Here is a 24,796-nt window from a genome sequence, read left to right on the forward strand (position 1 = left end):
GTAGGTAAAAATTGAATCCCAAATTGGAGAAGCAATTTTCTCATTATGCAAAGTGGTTGCTGCATCCCTGGGTAGGAAAAAAAAAAAATCCCCAAACCAGTATTGCCATAAACCAAATTTACTAGAAACCTTGACTCCAAATGACACTGGGGAATGCGCTCCTCTTTTCAGATTCATGAAATGCTTTCATGTCATTTAAGAAGCTAAATGCAAAAGAAAACAGTGGGGATTGCCTACACTTTAGACATGGAGGCTTTAGTCTGACAATCCCAGATCCTATCTCCAACCCAAAACAAATCTGTTTCATGGCAAGAAAGTATTTTAGAGAATTAGTCTTTGCTGTATTTGTATATGCTAATTAAGCTCCAAATGAGAAATTGCTGCTGATAAATCGGTTACAAAGAAGCCATTTAAGAAAAAATTACCAATTTATAGATATATCAGATTATATCAGTTTAGGTTACATTTACTTTACATACCCATGTGTAAAAATAGGATGAAAATGATTACATTTGAAAGTGCCTGGGGTTGCTAAAGTAAAAATAGGAACAATCTTCAATGAGGAGGGGTAAAAACATCCTTAAAAGGATACTGAATAGCAGGGTGTCTGTAAGGCATGGAGAAGAAGGAGAAAATGTCCTGGATTATGAGACCACAATACAGTTCTGCTCAGAAACTGCATGTTATCAATTCAGTTGATCAGATACCAATAAATCCATTTACTAGAAACTGATTTCAGAGGAAACAGACTTGTAACTATAATTCAAATTCATTCCTTTAAAGCAGGTACTACCAGTGCACTCTATCAAGGGTGGGCCCTAGCCACTATTAAAGTGTTAAAAGAAATTATTTCAATTTCTTTGTAAGCATAAAATTATAGTAGAAGGGAATCAATTAACCTTAAGTGATATGCCACCAGGCCATGATCAAGTATGATAAATTGCTCTCTTCTATCCTAGTTTCTCAATGTATGTTTTATGACAGGTTCTGCGAAGGTGAGCGTTAAAAAATATTTGTTCCCAACTCAAAAGAGCATCACATAAATGACCGCCAGCGCCATCTGTTGGTGATACACAGAGCTGTTGCACTTGTGCCTGGGCTTGCGAGTTTTTGTTCACCTGAATTAAGATCCGATGACTGAAGTTTTACATGTGGGAGAGCATCCGTATACTACTCTAAGTGGTGTAGTGCAGAAGCTCTTGAACATTTCTCCTAATGTTTCTACCTTTTTACATGGCCAGACACTGAATGACTTTCTTCTAATGGTCTGAAGGTGAAGCCTAAAATAACTGCCTCAAATTTGCTCTTAGTTTATCTTAAACTTTTATATGAATCTTGTGCTGTATACCAGAGTAACCTGTGTCTGTTTTTTACGTAAAAACATGTATGAAATATTTGTAGTTCAACTACTTAACTTTTATGACCAAATATTCAGGTTAAAGAGATAATTTGTTGAGGTGTACCATATTTAACCCCTGGGGCATACTACCTTGGATACTCACATCCTCCAGAGATACTCCTATCCTAATTTGAGAACAAGTAGGAACTCAGCTCTGCCACAACCTGCTGTGTTCCCACACTGAGCCTCAGTTTCCTTATCAGTGAGATAGGGACCGTGGACAGGATCTCTCTCTAAGGGTGCTTCCAGCTCTGACATTCTCTGAAACAACAGTCATTTGGATCTTCAGACACAAATACCTTATTCATCTCACTACTGGTGAGCCCTGCATGCACATTCCTATAACATGTACAGAAATATGTAAATTATATTATTGTATATCTAGTTCAATGATTATAAACAGACATTTCCTATTTCACCTATAGTCCTAAAAGCTTATATATTCAAGTTGGCAAAACAAAAGCATTTTCTCCCTCATTCTTCTCATTAGCTAAATGGAGGAATGCCTTCTATTAGGGTCACCTCGTATTTAAGCATACAGAGCTGGGTACGTGGCATGTGCCTGTAGTCCCAGCCATTTGGGAGGCTGAGATTGGAGGCTCTCTTGGGCCAAGGGGAAGTTCGGGACCAGCCTGGGGAACATAGCAAGACCCCATCTCAAAAAATACTAATAATTTAAGTTCATACAATAGTTCAATAAGCTTAGGTCTAGTGTTCAAGAATGCAACGGGAGATGACATTAAAGATACAAGCAACGACCATAACGAAAGAGCTCTTAAAAACCATGTTAAGTAGCTAAGATTTCTGCTATGGCCTGTGGATTTTGGATGTTGGACAAGCCCAACAAGATAACACACAAGCACAGAGAAGCCAATCTCAGCCCTATCAGCATGAGGCCTTTGGTTAAGATTCTTGCCAAAGCTGAAGAATTCAAGCCCTCAAATGTATTTTCAAGAACCAGTCATTTTATTTCTCCCCTAAGACCACAGACCTTCCCAAGCCCATGAGGTGCCTGTGAAACTCCACATATGGGAACTATATTTTTAGGAAAGGGGCCAAGGTGTCAGAGGCTATGCATCACAAGAACAACCCCTTCTTTCTCTTTTACTAACACATTTTGGCTTTCCCTAGTTTGTAGCAGCAGTTATTTCCAAGGCTTTACGTTCTCAGACAGTTTCAACACTGCCTTTCCCCTCAGAGTCATCACTAAAATAAATTTTAAAAAATTCCAGCGCGCCCTTCACTTTTTCGGTATTCCCACTCCTGCTGGCCCCAGGTGTTCTCTGGTTTTAAGGTTGCCCACCATGCAACCCGCTGTATAATTCAGAACCTGGTGCACTTCCCAGGCACATCAGTAGTCTAAATTTGTACCACAGCAAAAGCTTCAAGGGCTTAGTCAGTTGCAGATCAAATATTTAAAAACAAGGATTAATCTCATCACTGCAGCCCAACAGATTCATTTAGTGCTAATAAATAAACTTCAAACTTCCTGCAGACACTGAAAAATGCATTCCCAATTTGCCTTTGCTCCTGGTTCCCAACAGACAGGAGAGAGGGCTCCATTGATATTCCAGACCTGCACTTCCCAAGTATTCACGCGGCCGGCTCTGCTGTATCTCGTAAGATAAAAGAATCAGAAATTAGAGGAAGAGAAACATTCTGACCAGATGCTCTCTGATCTCCCCAACAAAACTTCAACCACACTGTCAGTCTCAATCACAGTGTGTGGGCACTGAGATTCACGAGGCCAAATGAAAATAAAACTATGATATTCATTTACGTGGGTGATGGAAGGGTGGATGAAAAGCTCCATATGTTTGGAGTTTCAAGTATAATTTGAAACAGCAACATATCAGCCTTAAAAACAGAACCCCCATGGCCTCTAAATTTCAAGAATAGTAGAAGATGCTTGCCTAGAATAAATCAATTTGGAAAGCTGCAGTCATCAATCTCAAAGTAATTTCTGCCAAAGTGTAAATGGCGATTTAAAAACGGAGGGAAAATGCCAAAAAAATACCACTTGAAAGCTTTATTAATAGTACAGTATAGAACACAGAAAAAATTATTTATTAGAGAACTTGTGAAGAATACACAGAGAAAAACTCAAGATGAATTCACAAAACAGGTCAGTACAATGAATTCACCGGTGTATTAAAAGCAGAACCAAAAAATAAACCCATCACAGACCAAGAAGGGCTTAATTCAAATATTCAAGGAGCCATCGAATGACGTGGCTCATTACAGCATTACAGTGGCACATGTACCTCTAGTTTATGAATTTTAACGATGTAAGCTAAAAACAAGACAAAATCAAACAACAATAACAAAACTGACAACAATTGTCTTTGATAAAAGATGGCTCTAGAACACAAGCCAACCACTTCATACGGGTTCAACCAAAGAAACAACATTCTGTTCCAATACTGGAAAAAAAAATTGAGCTGAGCTGCTCTTACTGAGAAATGCGAGAGCACAAACAGGGATGATTTAATGGATTTTCAAAGATAATTATGGCAGGACTCAATTTTCACCTTGTTTGATGACTTTAAACTACACTATATATGTCAATAGTCTAGAGGAGAAAAACCACATGGTTACTTCAGCAAAGAATGTAAAGAAAGCATTTGATAAATTCAGTGCATATTTTTGACAAGCTTGTAGTAAAAGCATAAAGGCTATTTATAGTATTATGTTTAACAGTGAATTTTAGAAAAACCCAAATATACATCTATATGAGAACAATTACAAAATTATGATGTATCTATACAGAGAAACTCTACATAACCATTAAAAAGAAATGAGACTTATGCACTCACACATAATAATGATGAGGATACACGCAAATTGAAGGACAGGATGAAAACTTTAATCACATTTTTATAAAAGCCAAGACACATACACACATGTGTCTCTATTTAAACAGCATGAAAACACATACAGCAAATAATCATGATTGCAATAATCATGGCAAGCTCCAAGAAAAGTAATTGGAGCAGGGGCTTTTGGTTTATAAATTTCTGAATTTTCAGATTTTTTTAAACAAACACACTTCTTTTGTAATTTAAAAAATAAATCTGGAGAATAAGGAAGAAAAACACTCCAATTAAAAATGCAGAATTGGAGCAGACCAGAGAGGTCATCTAGGAAAAGCTGTGTCCACCATCTCCATCAAAGGAGAAGATACTCCTTTTTATTCAGACTTGGGGAGGAGGTGGCAGAGTTCCCGGGTAATCTGGTCGATTGTTATATAACCTAATCAGTGCAAAAAATTCTACCTTTTATCTACCCACTTCTTCTCATTCTCCACTCCAGGCCCAATCCTTTTGTTCTTTTCACAGCAACTACAGAAAACAGATGGTTACACCATCCTTTGAATCTGTCAATGAATCACACAAAATCAACAGTGTTTTTCTGGAGGGACACTATTGTGTTCAACAATACAGAATGACATATCCCAGTTTGCTCGCCACATACAAACATACCAGACTCCATTACTAATGAGCTATTCAAAGGGATTTTACCAGATGTACTTAATTTAATTCAACAATTATTAATTCAATGACTCCCGTGCTCTTGGTATTTTATTACGAGCTGTGCAGGATCCTTCGGAAATTTAAAATTTTATGGTAGAGAGGGAGATACATGATGAGAAAGAGATCAGCAATTCAGGGTAGTTTAAGATTAGGAGAATTTGTAGACATTACAGTTTTTGAAGCACTAGGAAAATCTTTACAGTTGAAAGTAGGCTAAATAAGGTGAGGAGATAAACATTTAGGATTTTTTTTAACTTTTCATTTTCTATTTTTAAACGTTATTTTGTATTTTTGTTTGTTTTGTTTGTTTACTTAAAAATATTTTGGGAGGGGATTTTTACTATTGGCCAGCAAGGGTCAAGGCAGGGGTATAGAGCACGGTGGAGATGGGAAGACTAAGAGGCTTCTGCAGTCACTAAGGCACCAATGACAAAGGCTGGGTTGAGGGTAGGAGCACAGTCATATGGAAGATGACCTGGCTCAATGACAGACCGGCAAGGTTTGGGTCTCAGTGACCAAAGGGGATTTTCATGTAACTGACAGACGTAATTAAGAAAAATGTTGGATTTGAGCAGAGTACTTAAGGTATCAGAGAAGAATCTCAGCATGTGGAAACAGGAAGGTAGTTATAAAAGTCAACATTGGACCCAGACTTATGATGTAAGAGAGAGAATCATCACTCTGTGTTCCTTCACTCTCCACACCTCGCAGCTTTCTGCAGTTAGCATGGGAGTTTGGTGGCAACTTGCACACTTTCTCCCACTCTTTCATATCCATGTCAAAGGTCAAACTCTTCATATGCCAAAAGAGGCACCTGGGCTGAACCCCAATCCACGAAGGAATGCTCTAAAGCACTGGATATGCTGCACATGAAGACAAAAATCCAACAGCATATTAATCATTGGCAGGCTGTATTTCCATTCCCTTAAAAAGTTAGCCGCTTCACTGTTCACAACAGCAAAGACTTGGAACCAACCCAAATGCCCATCAGTGATAGACTGGATAAAGACAATGTGGCACATATACACCATGGAATACTATGCAGCCATAAAAAAGGATCGAGTTCATGTCCTTTGCAGGGACATGGATGAAGCTGGAAACCATCATTCTCAGCAAACACAGGAACAGAAAACCAAACACCACATGTTCTCACTCATAAGTGGGAGCTGAACACTGGTAACACATGGACACAAGTGGGGAACATCACACACCGGGGCCCGGCAGAGGATGGGGAGCTAGCGGAGAAATACCTAATGTAGATGACCGGTTGATGGGTGCAGCAAACTACCATGGCATGTGTATACCTATGTAACAAACCTGTATGTTCTGCACATGTATCCCATAACTTAAAGTATAATAATAAAAAAAAGAAAGAAAACCTTTAAAAAATAAAATAAAAAGGTAAAAAAAAAATTAGCTGCTTATACAGCAAAGTGAGAGTAGTTTTGCATTTTTCTTAAGTATCTACTCTGCAAACCAAGAAATTAAATCAAGCTTTGTTGCTAACAAAATAAAAGAGCTACTTGGTATCAAGTAAAAACATAATGGGATTAAGGGAAACATACATACATATGTCCACTGGCCCTGAGTGGAAGGAATAGATCATGTCAGGGAATAGGTAACCGGCACTTTCTCAAGTCCATGCCACACACACTAACCCACAGCTTGCCTCACTGAGAGCAGGAAGTCCAGAGCCATCCTTTCTTCTCTTTCCTTTTGCTTATCAGCACTGCTCTTTTCAAATTTTGTCAGCCTGTTGTGTTCATACTCCTTGAACAAGAAAACTGTCATTTGGCATGACATCTCTCTCCTACCCTGGAACTCAACAGCTCCTGAAAACCCACAAAATTCCACACATACTTATTCTGTGAATTTTGAAAATCTCTTACTCATTTTAATGTATCCTTCTATGATGGTGATTTTCTATCCACATTGACACCTAAATGAATAATTAAGAATCATCCCATCTTCCAACTTGAATAATGGGCGCAAATAGTGACAGAATCCTTTTTTACTTCCGTGTTCCACTTATTCAGGTTTTCCTCCTCAATCATGTTGTTTAATTTCTCGTCAGTTAAGCATATCTTTGGACAGACAAAGCAATTTTCCTCTAGTGTGTCAATTTTGCAGTGAAGGTTTTCTGTTTACCTGCCTACTTCCTTAGCTCAGAAAAAAACAAAATAAAATAAAAGTCTTATACTCAACTGTCACAAATATGCTTCATTTTCATTGTGTTTGATATATGATTTCCATACAGTGAGACGGGTCTTAAAATCCAGCACTCAGCGACTACTTCATCTCAGGACCACCCCTTTACAGACAGCCATGGTGATAAGAGCTATAGCTGACATTTCCTAAGGATTCTTTGATAAATTTTATTACTTCCTTAACTGCATTCCTATTGCTTAATTAAGATGCCCCTGGGGACAGGCACAGTGGCTCACACCTGTAATCCCAGCACTTTGGGAGGCTGAGGCACAAGAATTCCTTGAACCCAGAAGGCAGAGGTTGCAGTGAGCCAAGATCATGCCACTGTACTCCAGCCTAGGTGACAGAGCAAGATTCTGTCTCAAAAAAAAAAAAAAAAAAAAAAGAAAGAAAGAAAAAAAAGCCCTTGGAAAGAAAGGCCATCAAGAAGAAAAGAGAATGACAGTCCAAGGCACAGAACCAGATACAGGGAGCATCCACAGGAGGTTCTGCACGCTGCCTGTGACTCTTGGTCAGTGGTTTTCAAACCCACTGTTTTCCAACAGGAGTGGGGGGAAAAGTCACCAAAAATTGTGTTAATAACTGCTGCTGGTTTGCAAATTATTTTTTATGTCTCCTATAAACTAGAACAAATCTGGGACATGTTTATTTAAAACAGTACTCTTGGTCTTGCATGCCAATATGGCCTAGTTTCCATGAAGCTGGCTTGGATGGTAGCAAAGACTAGGACTACTGTAGGACCAGGGTATGGCCAAATAACTCATATTTCGGGCTTACTTCTTAAGTGGGATGAAGACATACAGAGTCCTTACTTAGAAGGTAAAAAGATTAGTTCTCTCTCTCTTTGATCCCAAAGCTTTTTCCCTTCTAAGTATGGAGATAAGAAAGTTGGGACAGCACCATATAGACAAAGGCCTTATGTCTCTCACTTTTTTCTTTGTATACTTTCTTTTCTTCCATGACATTAGGCAGTATGGGTCTAGCACCTCCCTTGGATTCCAATTCCCTACCCTATTCTCACCTCAGCCTAGACCCACCAAGGGACAGCAGCCCTGAGTGGGTCTTCGCCAAGCTATAAGGCACCATCTCTTGAAGGTCATTCATTCTTTCCTTTTGATCTGTCTCTGATTTGAATATGATAAGACTATGGTGATCACACCATTTATCATTCAAACAGGGGAGCTCTTGTGAAAGACAGCTTATTGATTGCTCAATCGATTGATGTATTTATTTAGAGACAGTCTCTTGCTCTGTTGTCCAGGCTAGAGAGCAGTGGTGCATCATAGCTCATAGAATCTTCAACCTCCTGGGCTCAAGTGATCCTCCTGCCTCAGTCTCCTGAGGAGCTGGGACTACAAGCACATACCACCACACCTGGTTAATTTTTATTTTTTAATTTTTAGTAGAGACAAGGTCTTGCTATATTGTCCAGGCTGCTCTTGAACTCCTGGGCTCAAGTGATCCTCCAGCCTCAGCCTTCCAAAGTGTTAGGATTGCAGGGGTGAGCCTCAACACCTGGCCTGAGCCACTACGCCCAGCCGCCACTTGAAATAATATCATAATGATATAATATGATATTTTAATAATTATTAGAATCATAAGAATGATAGCAATTATGGGGAAAAAGGCATACATACTAGAATTATCCTCCCAGGCAAGCCAAAAAAATATAGTATGAGCTTTTCTCATAATGGGATGGAAAGATTCAGTATTTTAGTTTGGGCATTGGGAAGATGAAGAATTGATTTTGGCCTACTTTGGTTCTTAAGCCGTTCTGGCAAAGGAGTTCTCCATAGGTCCACAGATCCAGACCTACTTAATCAAGATCTGTAGTGGGGCTTAGGGACAAAGCACCTACATTCTTGTATTTTGATTTATTATCTGTGCATTAGTGTCTCAGGGACTTTGAAAACAGGGCTTAGGTACTATTTTGTCTACTAGCTAAAATGCCATTATAGTTACTTAAGAGCAACCACTTCATTATTTATAACATCAAGAATAATTCTAAATCCTTTCTCCCTGAATTTATTCCCTCTCTCTTCCAAAGACCTGGGTCTCATTTATAGACCACAATCTAGAAACATCTGCCCCAAATAAGCTATGCCTATAATTCCATTTCTCACTATAGTCCCTGGAAAGTAACAAAGCACCTATATGACACTGAAAGATAAAATCCTTATTTTATCCTATCATTATTTTAGAATGTGAGTTATATCAATTTTCACTCTAAATGAACCACCCAAACATTTTTAAGAAAAAAGCACTTCATATGTTTATATATCCAACTAGGACAGACATTACAATTTACACTATCATTTTGCTGTCACATTGTTTGGAAACATTTTCCATAGACGATAATCCCTGAATTTCTGTTTAAATAAATACTAGCAGACCCTCTGCACTTCTATTTATGTTCAAGTTTACTGAGACTCGGTGCAAAGCCATCTTACTTTTGAACAAAGCACTCATAGATAACAAGTACTTTCCATATCTTCATCCCCATTCTCAATCATACAGCTAAATTTGAACAAAATGAAAAGAACTTAAGAATTAGATGCCCAAGTGAGTAGATGACACAAAAGCAGAACAAATTCATAGCAAGATGTTTAATAAGAGTTTTTTTTTTTGGGGGGGGGGGGTGTTCTTTTGTTTCTTTTAATTAAAAGATGAGGTCTCGTTAGGTTGCCCAGGCTGGTCTTGAACTTGTGACTTCAAGCTATCCTCCCACCTCAGCTTCCTGAATAGCTAGGATTATACACATGTGCTACTTTGTCCAGTTGAGTTTGGCAGGTTTAAGGGAGCATAAATAACATGATTCACATCCACAATTTTAACTTCTATGGTTAGCTTTTAGGGTACTCAGAGGAAAAAAGAAAAAATTCCCTAGAAAAGGGGAATTTATTTCCTTTAATAAAACAAAAAACCCTCTGAAGAGAAACCTAGAAAATGAATCCAAGATTCAAAAGTAGCATCACGGGTGAGCATGCAAAGCCAGAAAAGGAGACCCAGTGACAACAAGCAGCCCAGCCCTAGACTAGCTAACATGCTCCTTACAAAGAAGGAAGTGGGAGGAATCATTCTGCCCAATATTAAGGCTCATCACATAACCATAGTAATCAAGACTGTGGTACTGGCAAAGAGAGAGACCTAGATCAAGGGAAGAAAAACAGAACCCAGAAATAGACCTAAAATATGCCCAACTGATTACTGATAAAAGTTCAGGCCGGGCGCGGTGGCTCAAGCCTGTAATCCCAGCACTTTGGGAGGCCGAGACGGGCGAATCACGAGGTCAGGAGATCGAAACCATCCTGGCTAACATGGTGAAACCCCGTCTCTACTAAAAATACAAAACATAAAATTAGCTGGGCGAGGTGGCGGGCGCCTGTAGTCCCAGCTACTCGGGAGGCTGAGGCAGGAGAATGGCGTGAACCTGGGAGGCGGAGCTTGCAGTGAGCTGAGATCCGGCCACTGCACTCCAGCCTGGGGGCAGAGCGAGACTGTCTAAAAAAAAAAAAAAAAGTTCAAAAAGCATTCAGTGAAGGAAAGATATAGTCTTTCAACAAATGGAGCTAGAGCAAGTGGCCATCCACAGGTCAAAAAGGAGCACTGACCTGCCTCTCACACTTTACACCAAGTCAATTGTGACCTTTATCTCTCACATCAAATTTACTTGGCATGGATCAGGAACTTAACTGTAAAAAGTAAAACTATACAACTTTTAGGAAGAAACTTAAGAAAAAAATCTCGAGGATATAGGGCCAGAGAAAAAGTTACTAGGCATGACACCAAAAGCATGATCCACTCAAGGAAAATTGAATCTAATCAAAATTTAAAACTTTCACTCTGTGAAAGCCCATGTGAAGAGAATGAAAAAGAACGCTAACAGGCAGAGCACAGAGGATTTTCAGGGCCGTGAATACAACTGTGTATGACAGAGTTCCCAAACTTTTTGGCACCAAGGACCGGTTTCATGGAAGATAATTTTTCCACAGACGGGGATGGGGGAGGGGATGGTTTTGAGATGAAACTGTTACATCTCAGATCATTAGGCATTAGATTCTCATAAAGAGTACACATCCTAGATCCCCCACATGCACAGTTCACAATAAGGTTCACGTTTCTATGAGAATCTAATGGCAATGCTGATCTGACAGAAGGCAGAGCTCAGGGAGTAATGCTTGCTTGCTGCTGCTCACCTCCAGCTGTGCAGCCCAGTTCCTAACAGGCCACAGACCAGTACAGACCAGTACCAGTGTGTGGCCTGGGGGGTGGGGACCCCTAGTATACAATGGTGGATACATGTCATTATAAATTTATCTAAACCCATAGAGCTATGTCATTTATGTCATCAGAAGGTAACCCTAATGTACACAATGGATTTTGGGTGACGATGTGTCAGTGTAGGTTCTCCAGCTGTAATGAAAGCATCAGTCTCGTGGGGGATATTGATAATGGGGGAGACTATGCACGTATCGGGGCAGGGAGTATATGGGATGCCTCTAGACATGCCTCTCAATTTTGCTGTGAACCTAAAACTGCTCTAAAAAAATAAAGTCTTATAAAAAAAAAAAAAAAAGACAAGCTATAGGTTGAGAGAGAAAATACATGCAAATCACATAGGTGACAAAGAACAAGTATCTAGAACATACAAAGAATTCTCCAAAGTCAATATTTAAAAAACAGACAATCCAATAAGAAAATGGGCAAAAGACCTGAAAAGACATCTGACTGAACAGGAGATATATATATGGCAAGCACATGCAAAGATGCTTAACATCATTTGGCATTAGGAAAGTGCAAATTTAAACCACAATGAGAGCACTTCACACTTATCAGAATGGATGAAATGAAAACAGTGACGCCACCAAATGCTGGCAAGGATGTGAAAAATCTGGATTACACTCATACTGCTGGTGAGATGTAAAATAGTATAGCCACTCTGGCAAGTAGTTTTATAAGAAAACTCACACTCACGTAACTGCAGCACTTTGGGAGGCCAAGGAAGGCGGTTCGCTTGAGCCCAGGAGTTTGATACCAGCCTAGGCAACCTAAAGACAGCTCATCTCTACAAAAAAAATTTTTTTTACTTATCTAGGATTGGCCGGGCGCAGTGGCTCATGCCTGTAATCACAACACTTTGGGAGGCCGAGGCGGGTGGAGCACAAGCTCAAGAGATTGAGACCATCCTGGCTAACACGGTGAAACCCCGTCTCTACTAAAAATACAAAAAATTTGCCAGGTGTGGTGGTGGGCACTTATAGTCCCAGCTACTTGGGAGGCTGAGGCAGGAGAATGGCGTGAACCTGGGAGGCGGAGTTTGCAGTGAGCGGAGACGGCGCCACTGTACTCCAGCCTGGGTAACAGAGTGAGACTCCATCTCAAAAAAAAAAAAAAATTATCCAGGATGGATGGCGTACACCTGTAGTCCCAGCTACTCAGGAGGCTGGGGCAGGAGGATTTTTTGAGCCCAGAAATCTGAGGCTACAGTTAGCTATGATCATGCCGCTGGATTCCAGGCTGATCAACAGAGACCCTGTCTCAAAAAAAAAAAAAAAAAAAAAAAAAAAAAAACCCTAAATATTCAACCAACAATTGTACTGTTGGACATTTATCCCAGAAAAAGGAATATTTTAAATTAAAAAAAAAAAAAAAACAACCACCTGTATGCCAGTGTTCACAACAGCCTATGTATAATAGCTAAAAACTAGAATCAGCCAAGATGCCAAGATGTCCTTCAACAGGTAAGTGGCTAAACTGTGGTATACACATATCATGAAATATTACTTGGCAACAAACATTATATATTCCATTAATATAAAATTTCTGATATGACCCAAGTTTCACAAACTGAAGATAGATTAGTGGTTGTCAGGAGTTTGAAGGGGGCCAGGGGAGAGATGGGTGTGGCTATAAAAGGGATCTTGGTGGTATCAGCACTGTTCAATATCTTGACTGTGGTTGTAGACACATGAACCTACATAGGTGATAAAACTGTGTATAAATCTAAATACACACATACGCACAAATAAGTATAAGTAAAACTGGGGAAATTTGACTACACTTGTTAGGATTTTTTGTTTTTGTTTTTTGAGACAGAGTCCTCTGTCGCCCAGGCAAGAGTGCAGTGCCACAATCTCAGCTCACTGTAGCCTCAACCTCCTAGGCTCAAGCAATCCACTAACCTCAGCTTCTCAAGCATTTGGGACCACAGGTGCACGCCACCACACCTTGTTAATTTTTTTTATTTTTTGGTAGAGATGGGGTTTTGCTATGTTGCTCAGGCTGGTCTCAAACTCCTGGGCTCCAGTGATCCACCAGCCTCAGCCTTCCAAAGTGCTAGGATGACAGGAATGAGCCATCACGTTTTGGCCTGGTAGACTGTATTAATGTCAATATCCTGATTGCAATATTATACTATAGCTTTGGAAAATTACACCACTGGAGGAAACCAAACTAAGTATAGAAGGGCTCTTACTGCATTATTTCGTAAAACTGCATATGAATCCACAATTATCTCAAAATTTTCCATTAATAAAATAGTGCTGAAGATGAGTATCATTAAGATGCATACTTCATAATAGAAGTGAAAATACCAGCATGCAAAAGTAGTGAAACTATTCTGATTTTGTTAAAATGTGAGCACATGCTTGTGTATTTCCTCATTTAAAAAGAAAAAAAAAAAAGATTAGGAGAAAATTCTGGTTAATAGTTGTTATTTCTGGGTGGTACAATTACACATGCCTTTATTTGCATTTTAACTTTTTCCTCAAATTTTAAACTTATTTTTCAGACAGCCTCTAATGAATATATCATTTTCACATTCCAGTGTTATAAAAGCTGCTTGATATCAAAAGCGGAAAAATCCATCTCATATATATTTTGTATTACACACAATGTCAAAGAACGTAGCTTGTCTGGGGACTAAAATACTTTCAGTTAAGAAACTATCTGAGGTGGTCGTGTTAATTTAGAAGTAGCAAATAAATAACATCTTTTGATTCAACTAATAAAACTCACCCTACATATTGCTATTTTCATTTGATCATTTCCATCAGTTTCTATTTTAGTAAAAATAAGGCTTTCAGGAAAACTACCAAGTACAAATGAACTTCAGAGGATTATGCTGCTCTGAACAACTGCTCTCTTGCCTTTCCAGTCCTGGAAGAATGCCAGTGGTCTCTGACACTCAAGGGCTACTGAGAGAGACAGAAACTAAGCTGGAAAAACACAATTCAGTCTGTGGTTACTAGGAAGTTAGACACTTTTTTTTCCCCCGAAAATTATCTCCATTTGCTTCAGATTCTTCACAGGCCTCCACTTAACACCCTCTCGCAGCACGGTGCAAAACAAATCTGTCAGCTGCAAATATGGCCATAGAAACTTTTTCCCCAATTACTAGGGAAACAAAGTGAACAGCAGAGAAAACACCTCCAGCAAGACTGTACAGCTCTGCTGTCATGTTCTGTGCAATAACTGTGACTCTCTACTTGATTTTCTTTGGCCCCTGGCTCAGGGGACAATTTGCTTGAACAAACTAGGAGCAGTCATATCACACCTACGAGTCATCTTATGGCCTGTTCCCATTCATTGGCCTTTGGGTTCAGGGGTTCTCCATAGATAGTATCTCTCTTCTGGGCATTTTGGAAATCTGTAGGGGTGTGTTTTTGTTTTTTGTTTGTTTGTTTTGTTTTTTGAGACAGAGTCTCACTGTCGCCAGGCTGTAGCACAATATTGGCTCACTGCAACCTCCATCTCCCAGGTTCAAGTGATTCTCCTGCCTGAATAGCTGGGACTACAGGTGCCCACCACCACACTCAGCTAATTTTTTTTTTTTTAGTAGAGGCAGGGTTTCACTGTGTTAGCCAGGATGGTCTCGATCTCCTGACCTCGTGATCCACCCGTCTCGGCCTCCCAAAGTGCTGGGATTACAGGCATGAGCCACCAAGCCCGGCCCTGTAGGGATGTTTTCTAAATGCAGAGAGGAAGGGGATTATTGAAGCAACTGGAAGCCAAAACTGGGATTTAAGAGGCAGAATCTCTCAATGAACTGTGCTATGGCATGCATGACTTAGGACTGTCTCAGAGGACAGGAAGTGAAATGCCAAGCATCTGAGCCAAGAACCTTCCTTCATTTCACATAAAAATAAATGCACAGTATGTTTTTTATAGTTTTAATACACACCACACGCTAAACCATGCAAATTTAGAGGAAACTGCTACTTTTTCTTTGTAACTTTACTAAGTTATCATTTTGGAATATTGAATCTCCAACAGCAAGGTCCTTTCTGGTTTACTGTTGCCCATTCGAAGCATCTGTAGCAGTCATTTTTATAGCTGAAACATTCACAGTGATTCTATGTATAGGTGCAAGCATCTGACTACTTCATTAAGTCCTAAAAAGTCTTGCTATTCAAAAAGTGGTCGCGGTACAGCAGTACTGACAGCACTTGGGAGTTAATTAGAAATGAAGAATCTCCAGGCATGGTGGCACGCACCTGAAATCCAAGCTACCTTGAGAGGCTGAGGCAGGAGGATCACATGAGCCCAGGAGTTTAAGACCAGCCCGAATAACATAGCAAGACCCTGTCTCAAGATTTTAAAAGAGGGGGGGGCAGGGGAGGAAGGGGCGATTGGTGCAGCTTCCATTTGGAATTTAAGGCATCATGAGGAGTGACAAAGGTCATGGTTGTGGTGGACACTTCGGCTTCAGAAGAGGCTCAGGAGGAGAGTTCCGGCCCTTTGTACCACATATCCCGTTTGATTTCTATTTGTGTGAAATGGCCTTTCCCTGGGTCAAGCCAACACCTGATACAGCTTCCTTCAATGAGGCCTTGCTGAAGAGCAGTCAGGACCCCAGCTCCTGATTCTACTGAGCAGGCCTCTTACCTTTCCCTGGTGACAAAAATCAATAATGTGATTGACAGTCTGACTGTGGCTCCAGGGACGTCTGAAGCGCAAATTGAAGAAGCTGGATAGGTGGGATCCTATAAAAAGAGAATGATCACTACAGGCCACAATGCAGCTGCCCCGCTGGTAATACGCAAGATTGTGCCAACGTTGGAAGCTGTTGCTCCTCTGGGAAGCAAAGTCGTGGGAAGCCTGAGAGCACAGGATCCTTCTGAAGTTTTGGCCGTGCCAACCAACGAAACTGGCTTTGAAATCAGTTCTTCTGATGCTACAGTGAAGACTGTCGTTACAACAGTGCCACCAAATCTTCCAAAACAGGACCCAGAACTCCGTTGGATATCAAGGTATTGCAGAGTGCCTTAGCAGCCATCCGGCATGCCCGCTGGTTCAAGGAAAATGGTTCTCAGTCCACAGTTAAAGTTCTCATCAGACTACTGAAGGACTTAAGGTTCGTTTTCCTGGCTTTCAGCCCCTCACGCCCTGGATCCTAGTCTTACTAGGTCATTCATTATGCTGTGATAACACCAACAGACAGCCTTTGGCCCTAAACATTGTACACAGGTGTTGCTTGCAGATTTTGGGTGCAGGACTGTTCCTGCCAGGGTCCATGGGTATCACTGACCCCTGTGAGAGTGGCAACTTCAGAGTACACAGTCATGACCCTAGAACAGCAGGACACAGTCTGCTACACAGCTCAGACTTGGTCCGAATCCTCACATGGTGGCTTTAGGAAGATCCTTGGCCAGGAGGATGATGCCGGCCATCTTACTTCTGAAATATCTACCTGGGATGGAGTGATAGTAACACCTTCAGAAAAGGCTTAGAGGAGCCATTAGAGAAAAAGGAAAGAGAGGAAGAAGAGGAGACAGAAGAATCACCTTAAGGAGAGGAAGAAGAAAGCATGGAAACTCAAGAGTGACCTTCCCTTCACTCTCTTTCCTACCCAAGGGGGAAGACTGAAGCTCAAGCTAGGTGCTACTGCGCTTTATATGGTGGCAGACATTTCCGTGGGGTAGGGAAGATAGCAGGAAGGGAAATAAACTCTATAGAAGTGTCATTCCACTGGGTTTTGACATTGACTTAGTAGCCAATATCAAATGTTGGTACCCTTCTTCATTATAGATGAATGGCATTATGACCTATGCCATCCATCTATAATGAAGGAGGATACCAACATATTTTCCTAATATTCTAGAATCCCCACCTCCTGAAAACGCCTCTCTTAACTCATACTTCGCTGTTGAAATGTTATGAACTGTTAAGTGTCTAGAATTTTTTTCTAAAAAAGTACTTCCAGTAGGAAAAAAGAAAAAAGAGAGAAAGAAAGAGAGAGAAAGAAAGAAAGAAAAGAAAGAAAGAAAGAAAGAAGAAAGAAAGAAGAAAGAAAGAAAGAAAGAAAGAAAGAAGAAAGAAAGAAGAAAGAAAAGAAAGAAAAGAAGAAGAAAAGAAGAAAAAGAGAAAGAAGAAGAAAGAAAGAAAGAAAGAAAAAGAAAGGAAAAAGAAAGAAAGAAGAAGAAAGAAAAAAAAGAAAGAAAGAAAGAAAGAAAAGAAGAAAGAAAAGAAAGAAAGAAAGAAAGAAAAGAAAGAAAGAAAGAAGAAAGAAAGAAGGGGGGAGAGAGAGAGAGGAGGGAGGGAGGGAGGGAGGGAGGGAGGGAGGGGGAAGGAAGGAAGGAAGGAAGGAAGGAAGGAAGGAAGGAAGGAAGGAAGGAAGGAAGGAAGGAAGGAAGGAAGGAAGGAAGGAAGGAAGGAAGGAAGGAAAGGAGAAAGGCAGAATCTCAGGCCCCCCACACTGGAGCTGCTGAATCAGAATCTGCATTTTAACAAGATCCCCAGGAGAAGCTTGGCTCTAGTAAACTTGTACCCAAGAATGTATTACACATACTGCAATATGCATCATTTATTGTAAGTTACTTACTTTTATTTTTATTTTCTATAGATACTAGTTGAGTCACTATATAATTTTTAAAATTAGGTATACTAACAGGATGCATTATCTATTTATCTCATATTAGGATAATAAAGGAAACACATTAAAAATACTTATTACAAATCAGAGAGGCACCGACTTGAGAACTACTGAGTAAGAAACTATATGGATGCTGCCAGCTCTGTTTGTACCTTTATTTTTCTACACTATCCCTGCTCTGGAGAAACAGACTGCAAGAGAAGCAAATGTAAATTTTCCTCAACTATGATTTTTGTGCCCCAAATTGTCCTCAATGAGGCAAAGTGATGTTATGTCACTAAAATGTGGCATCTAATGCAACTTGACACTCACAAATGGAAACATCTGGAAATATATAATCCCTTTGAAACCCAGATATCAGTGTCTTTAAGGGAAAACAAATGCTCCAGGAGCACTTCCCTTGAATAGTCTTTTTACTTGATAAAGCATTCCATTTTACTGCCTCTCACAAGGAAATACGCCTTTGCTTTTATCAAAGAAAGTTTTATTTTGAACCAAAATAAAGACAAGATTGGATTTTCCCAGGATACAATAAAACAGACCTGGGTTCCACGTTCCTAACCACCCGATTCTCCCAAAGTGTCCCACCAGCAGCTCAAATGCATTTCACCTTCAAATTCGCACTCAGCATCTTCTTTCCTAAACGTACATTTTGTCCTTTGTTCCCTATTTTAGTTAATGATCTAAAGTAAGTAAAAATAAAAAACCACCCCAATCTCCTAGTTCTGCAATAATAAAATATCCTTCAGAATTAACTATGTGCCAGGCAAAAGACACATCGTCCCCCTGGTGGAGAAGCCCACAGACAAGGAAAACTCCTGGTCTGGTTACAGTTACATCATCTGGAATATTTAAAGTCCTCTTGGAATCCTCCCCCTCAATTGCTTCCCATAGTGAAATGTCAGGACCTGTTAACTTTATTTTTGTGCCAAGTGTCCATTTATTTACTCCATCAGCACCTAGTCATCTAACTAACCTAATTAGCTGCAGCTTAACTAACTAGAAGGTCAATTAACTGAAATCTTTTTTAATTCAATTCACAAGAAAAGAAGTTTTTCACAAGTCAGCAAGCTAAGGGCAAGTATATGGGATACCTATCATTTTTACCTGCCAGGCATACATTTCTGCTGCTTCTGGCTACAACACCTCTATTTTCTTCTGGGGATCTGTATCCCGTGCCCCTTCCCCGGCTCAGCACATGTTGTTTCACTGAGGTTGACCCTACTCCTTGGCACAAGAGCTGCACACAATCCAGCTTTGCCTACCACAGCAATAGGAGGGGCAGGAAGGAAAGGACTCACTGGGCCCAAACCAGCCAATGAGATTTAAACCAGGGACTATGTTGGAAGGATAGGAAATAAAGGTTTAATTTCCACTGCAAATGTAGAGTAGACTACGTGGAGTCTATTTGCTTAAACAGGCAAATATCTTCCTTGAGAATCAAATGAATTTAGAGGAAGAGAAAAACCAAGGGATAGAGAAGGGCTGAGTCCTGGTGACACACTCTGAAGTTTAAAAACCTCTCTCCTGATACACTGTCACACTGTTATTGTTGTAGCCAGTTGGAGTTGGCTTTCTGACACTTTCAAAGAAAGTCTTAACAGAAATGTTTTTAAATGTTTTTTTTTAAAAATGCTGAAGTTTGAAAAACAGCACTAGATACACAACTTTTTTTTTTTTTTTTTTTTGAGACAGAGTCTTGCTCTGTCACTCAGGCTGGAGTGCAGTATCACAATCTTGATTCACTACAACCTCCACCTCCTGCATTCAAGCGATTCTCGTGCCTCAGCCTCCCAAGTAGTTGCCACCATGCTCAGCTCATTTTTGTATTTTTATTTTATTTTATTTTATTTTATTTTATTTTATTTTATTTTATTTTAGTAGAGACAGGGTTTCACCCTCTTGGCCAGGCTGGTCATGAACTCCTGACCTCAAGTGATCCACCTGCCTCAGCCTCCCAAAGTGCTGGGATTACAGGCATTAGCCACCACGCCCAGCCTAGATCTACAACATTTTAACCACTATAATAGTCTAAGTTAAAAATTGATATTTTGAATGACGCCTATGGAATACTATGATATAATACTATGATATTCTGAGCAGTAAAAGAAATTCTGACCAATATGCCCCACTTACCAAACTAGAAAAATGTGCACCTAATTTTAGACTGTCCAGAGTGACCATCCTGAGAGTATCTCTTAGGATACTGGTGCCTTAAGAAAAAAGGGGTTTCAGAGCAAACACATGTGGCAAAGTCCGCATAATACAGCCCCCTCTTGGAAAGTCAAAATGTATGAAATAGCAAAAACCGCAATTACTTTTGCACCAACCTAAATGCATTAACACATTAAGGGCTCTGTAATGGTTTACACTGAGAAACCTGTTTTCCTTCTCTGACCACTTCACTTCCTTTTATAATTATTATTTTTACTTATTTTTAGCAAGAGTAAACTTTTAGCAGAACATTATGTTCAGGAAAACACTGAACTCAAAGGCCCACCAGCTCCATCTTAAACAAATTTCTGTTATTGTTCTCTCTAGTCTACTGCTATATTGAGAAAACTGTAAAAACCTTGAATTTCCAAATCGTAACAATTTAAATCTCATTACCTCAGCACATCCCAAAATAATATAGTTCCAGAAGTTATACTGTCAGCAGCATAGTACATTTATCAATTTTGTATTTGAGACTGCTGTGGGTATTTGTGTTTACATCTGAGCAAGAAGAAAAAGGTATGGCTAACCGGACTGAAATCATTCCAGGAAAATAAGTGCTTAAACCAGTTCCAACCTAATTAGCTTCTCACAGAAGCTAAAATCCTGCTTTATGCAACCAAATAGCCATTATTAAATCAAAATCCAAAGTGCTACATTTCAGAACAGAATAAAATTCAAGTTGTAGCTAATTACTCCAAAGTCAAAATTTAAATATTCTGTATTTGTGACTGAATTTGTGATTGACTCTAACGCTACTTGAGCTAAATCAAGTAGACAAGTATAGGTATATGAGACCTTTTTAAAAAAAAAAAAAAAAAAGTGATCTGGACATTCCTAGATCAGATGTTCTAACTTAGCACAGTGAGACACAGAACTCAAGGAATAAGCATCATTGAGAACTCTCAATGTGATACAAATCCATGTTTTAAATGTTTTGATGGTCAACAAAGACAGATATTGTTTATCATTTGTTCATTCTTGCTCGTTAGCACATATGAATTCATTTAGCAGAGAGGTGCTGATGGCATACTCTGGGTTAAGAACTATACTAGGTGATGAGCACAGAGCCTTCCGTCATGTTATGGGGGGAACTGTGCCTCTCCACCAACCAAACTCATATATTGAAGTCCTAGCCCTGAGTCCCTCACAAAAAGCCTACAGTGACCTTGACTTACCCTACATAGTCTTATACAATTAATGTATCCCTGTGAGATAGCTAGTGCCATCATCAACATCATCATCACCATCCCCATTTTGTAGATAAGGAGGCTGCTATGGTTTGAATGTATCCCAAAAGTTCACGTATTGGAATCTTGTCCCACAGTGCAGCTGTGCTGAAGGGTAGGACCTTTGGCAAGTGACTGGGTCATGAAGGCTCTGTCCTCATGAATGAATGAATGAATGAATGAATGAATGAATGAATGAGTTATCAAGGGGGTGGGTGAGTTGTCAGGAGACTGAGACTGTTGCAAAAGCCAGTTTGGCTGTCTCTTGTGAGCCCCCTTGCCATGTTATGTCCTGTGCCACCTTGGGACTGCAGAGAGTCCTCACAAACAAGAAGGTATTCATCAAATGTGGTCCTAGACTTTGGCCTTCCCAACCTCCAGAATTATAAGAAATACTGTTTTTTTGAGGCAGGGTATCACTCTGTTGCCCAGACTGGATTACAATGGCACAATTATGGCTCACTGCAGCCTTGACCTCCTAGGCTCAAGTGATCCTCCCACCTCAGCCTCTTGAGTAGCTGGGACCTATCACAGGCATGAGATACCATGCCTATTTTTTATTTTTAAAAAAAATTTTATACAGATGGGGTCTCCCTATGTTGCCCAGGCTTGTCTGGAACAACCATGTTCAAGCAATCCTCCTGCCTCAGCCTCCCAAAGTTCTGGGATTACAGGTGTGAATCACTGCGCCTGGCCACATAATACATTTCTTTCTTTATAAATTACCCAGTCTCAGGGATTCAGTTATAGCAACGGAAAACAGACTAAGTCAGAAAGGTTGAAAAACTTTCCTAAGATCATGTAACCTTTAAATGCAGAGCTAGGACTTGCACCCTTGTCCACAGTGCCCCCATACAACTGGGTTCCAAGGCACCTGGAGCATAAAATATAGCACAAGAATTGGCCATGTTTCTAAGAAGGCAAAGTGAGATTCTAAAGACACTGGAAACTTGAAATAGTGAGGGAAATGCCCACAATCATAATTTCCTGGAGGACCCTCAATGCCTTATTTGAAATGTGTACTGTCCTCTCACCAAAGAGGAATCCAGGTTAGCCTCTTTAGAGAGACCAAAGGCAGCCTGATCCAAGAAGACCAGCAGATGTTGAATTTTGACAGAGTATCCACATTCAGAACTTTTTTTTTTTTTTTTTTGGTGGAGATGGAGTCTTGCTCTGTCACCCAGGCTGGAGTGCAGTGGTGCAATCTTGGCTCACTGCAACCTCTGCCTCCCAGATTCAAATGATTCTCCTGCCTCAGCCCCCAAGCAGCTGGGATTACCATCACGCCCAGCTAATTTTTGTATTGTTGTAGAGATGGGGGTTTCACCATGTTGGCCAAGCTGGTCTCAAATTTCTGACCTCAGATGATCCACCCACCTCGACCTCCAGAAGCGCTGGGATTACAGGCGTGAGCCACCGTGCCCGGCCCAGAACACTTTCTTAAAGGAAGACCAAAAAAATGAGTAAAAGATACAGACCGGTTTTTTTTTAATCAGCAGAAAATCAATAAAGATGAAAATTGGTGCTGTAAAATGGAGCCAGATAACTAAACAAACAGAAAACAAGAGGCATTGAGAATCAGACTTCCTGCATTCTGTAATATACTCAAACTCCTTTAAAAAAAAAAAAAAAAAAAGTTATATCTAAGCCATAGCAGCTGGGGTTATTACTTTTATATAAACACTTAATTAAGTGTCATACATTGCACTCAGCAGTGTGCCTTGAGCAAATTACTTAATGTTTCCATGCCATGGTTTAATCTATAGGACCAGCATCTACCCCAACTGTCAGTTGTGAGGATTAACCGAAATGGTGTATATAATGTGCTTTAGAATATGCCTGGCAGGTAGTAAGTGCTAAAAAAATAGGAACTGTTCTCATCACCACCACCCGGGGTTCAACATTCTAAGGAGGATTTCATCAGCTCCATTTTTCAGATGAGCAAACTGAACCTTAATAAGCCATCCTCAGGGGTCAGAAAACAAAAAAGACTTAATCACAACAGTTCTGGCAACACCAAGAGTTGATTCTGGCTAAGCCTTCAGCTCATCCCCAGTCATACGTGGAAACAGCGACAGTGTGCTACAAATAGCAGATGCCCAGGTATTTCCTCCTAACTTATACTCCTGTGACTAACCCCTGAGCTGCACTACTCAAAGCAAGGTCCTCTAATGCATAATAAAACAAATGTACTAAAAGGCAGAAATCTATTAATTACAAGCAAAGACTTCCATAACAAAATACTGCAATTACTACTTACTACCTGGCTGGCTGCCTCTTTGAACAGGCTGAGATAATTGGTTTTCTTTGTATTTTATTTTCCCTACTGAATTACTTTTTTTGTGTATATGTATTAGCCACTACTACATTCAGGTACAAAGTGTGAAATTTCTTTTGTATATAAGGCTGCTCATGCTGAAGGGAATATTTAGTAAATTAGATGGGCATTTATTACCAAAAACTATGCAGGAAGGAAAGGGAAGAAGGTCCCCAAATTAATAATCATATTAATATACAAATGCCATGTGAAATCCACTCTCTTCTATTCCCCTGAACAATTCTCTTCAACAGAGATAACTGATAAAGTGAAAAAAGGAGGGTCAGAGAGAACTGAATTCAAGGAAGAAAGACAAAAATGGGAAAATGAGTACAGGAGAAAGATGTATTTTAGGTGGGAGATTGTTGGAAGAAAGTTCAGGCCTGATTCAGACATCATCCTCATTAAATAATACAGATCCAATCTTGTGATAAGATAAGACTTTCAGGGAGATAAGACTTGCAGAGTTCACCTTATGGAAGCATATCTTAAGGATATGCTTATGCTTGGAACCTGCACTTGCTCCCTCTTCTTAGACTGCCTGTTCCCTGTTCTTGAAAGAGTCAATTACTTATTTTCCAGGTCTCATTCACATCCTTTTACGTCCCAGGACATATGATTTGAAATTATCAAGTTCATTCATCTATAGACTTTCTTTTTTTATTCTCAATAGGTATTGCTGGAGGATGAATGAATCTACAGTAGATGCCTAGACCTCTTTTAAGGAGAGATAAGGCACTGGAAAGCCATTTGATACTTGAATTGTTGGAAAATAAATAAAAAGACTTCATTTGCTGTGTAGATTCCAAGGGCTCTCAGTTTCAGCTGCAGGCCATGTTGGGAAGTCATCCCACTCAACATCCAGGACACTGGGAAAGGCCTCTGGGGTTGATTTGTGATGTCTGCCATGAGTGTAGCCAACAGTATAGTGCTTTACTCACTCTTTACTCATCCTGCATCACCTAGGATACTTTCCTTGTTGCTACCCTCCACAAGCAGCCAGAATGATCCTCCCAAAGGTAA

The 24,796-nt window shown here is 40.0% G+C and overlaps 1 protein-coding gene and 1 pseudogene across 19 annotated transcripts in view; one reads left to right on the forward strand and one right to left on the reverse strand.

Annotated features, from left to right (window-relative positions):
- MAGI1 (membrane associated guanylate kinase, WW and PDZ domain containing 1) overlaps positions 1-24,796 on the reverse strand; it is a 677,305-nt gene that overhangs the window by 319,632 nt on the left and 332,877 nt on the right. The window lies entirely within an intron of this gene.
- On the forward strand, positions 15,804-16,966 carry LOC104660479 (annotated as a pseudogene).

Source organism: Rhinopithecus roxellana, chromosome 1 (assembly GCF_007565055.1).
Source record: "Rhinopithecus roxellana isolate Shanxi Qingling chromosome 1, ASM756505v1, whole genome shotgun sequence".
NCBI classification, from domain to species: domain Eukaryota; kingdom Metazoa; phylum Chordata; class Mammalia; order Primates; family Cercopithecidae; genus Rhinopithecus; species Rhinopithecus roxellana.